Source organism: Belonocnema kinseyi, chromosome 6 (assembly GCF_010883055.1).
Source record: "Belonocnema kinseyi isolate 2016_QV_RU_SX_M_011 chromosome 6, B_treatae_v1, whole genome shotgun sequence".
Taxonomy (NCBI): Eukaryota; Metazoa; Arthropoda; class Insecta; order Hymenoptera; family Cynipidae; genus Belonocnema; species Belonocnema kinseyi.
The window spans coordinates 57,703,939-57,705,874 of NC_046662.1; positions in this window are offsets into that span (position 1 = coordinate 57,703,939).

Sequence of the window (1,936 nt, forward strand, 5' to 3'; positions counted from 1 at the left end):
GAGGGAGCTCTTCTTAATATTTTGACACCAAAATCATGTCGATACACCTTACCGACTGCGAGTAAAGCCACCCACGCTTTAACTTGACAGACTGTATTTTCCGACCTCTCATTTTCCCTACTTCACCTTGCTTCATTTGCCGATTACTTCTCCTTCCCTCACTTTTCCTTCCTTCCCTACTTTTCCTCTCGACATTTTCCCTGACTTCTCCTGTTTACCCTCTCATAATTTCGTCTTGCATCCTCTACGTCCCCTCCTATGATTTATTTGAACCACATATCACCTGACTTTCCAACCTATCTTTTACCGCCACTTCCCCTAATTTCTTCATTTTAGTACCTCTCACATCCCTGCTCATCCCCTCCTCTCCTAATTTTTCCCCTTATTTCTTCCACTACTGCTTCCTCGACAGTTATTTTTAATCACTTTGCCTACTTCCTCGCGCCTCATTTCCACTTCCCTCAGTTTGCCTACTTCCCCTCAATTCTTCTCATTTTTTGACCTCTCATTTACCCTACTTCATTTTGCTTCATTTTCGCATTACTTTTCCTTCCCTCATTTTCCCTCATTTCCTTACTTCACCTGTCTTCATTTTCCCTTACTTTTCTTATTTTTCCTCTCCTAATTACTTTTCACATCCTCTACGTCTCCTCCTATGATGTCTTCTTATTTCCCCTACTTCCTTTATTTCCCTTTCCATCATTTACTCTAAAAATTAATACAGGACCTTTCAAGATACAAAGTTTATATTTTATTTTGAAACATTAAAAAAAATCTTATTGAAACTGTTAAAGGATTTTAGCTTTTGATTTGCTAATGATTTTTAAATATGCATAATTAGTAACAAGTAAAATATTATTCGGTGGAGGCACAACAATTTTCATATTCTTCACCCAAAAAGTCCAAAAAATAAAAAATCTTTAAGAACCACGTTAACAATCATGGTAATTTTGCCTTTTCCAGTTTTAAAAATTACCATTTAAAATAAAAAAATGTCTTGCAAACATTTATAAGTTATTACTGAAAAGAATTTGTTGCACATATTATAATTTTAGTGTTAATTATAGCACTTTTTTATTTTTATTATTCGAAAATTTCGAATTGATTGACTGTTAGTTGCTATAATTATTCACGAATAAGTGAAATGGATTAAAATTTTATAAATAAATGCATACGTTAGCCATTTCAAGCTCCAAATACTTATTTTCTTTAACAAAATTGATAAACAAAATTTGTTGAAACCAAATAAGATGTACGATTTTCTAATACACGATAAAAATTTCTAAACATTTTTTAAATTAATTTTGTGGAAAAAACAAAATCTGCCAGTTCAGAATTGGCGCAAATCTGCTCTTTTCACTATTTTTTTAAATTTTATTTTATTAAAGGAAATAAGCGTTTAGAGTGTGAATTGGCTAAGCTATTAATTTATTTATTAAATTTTTCTATCAAATTAAGAATTACTTTATATCTTCTTAAATGAAAAACTTGTCATCTTTTACGTATATCTCGAACAAGAAACTGAAAAATAAACTCTCTAAGTATTTTTAATCTTGAAGCAGGACTTTCACTCATTTATTTGTTTATATAAAAATAAAGACATTTTTAAAATCTTGCAACCTACCAGAGATTATTTATGAGGAGTTTCTTTACTGATACCATGCCGGTTTACATAAATACAAGTAGTTTCAACAAAATGGGATCGTTTATAAAGAAAATGAAAAAGTATCAACTTTGTTGTCAAATGGAAAATACGAGGGTAGTTCAATAAGTCCTTAGAATGACCAAAAGATGGCGCGTGAATCGCTCCAAATCATCTGTTTTCAGTCAGCATCACTCCCGACTAGATATATGGTGCAGTCACAGTCCACATCTTCTGAGCTTACGTGTTTTTATAACCAATTGAAAAAAAAAATTGTTCGTTAAGAAAAATGGA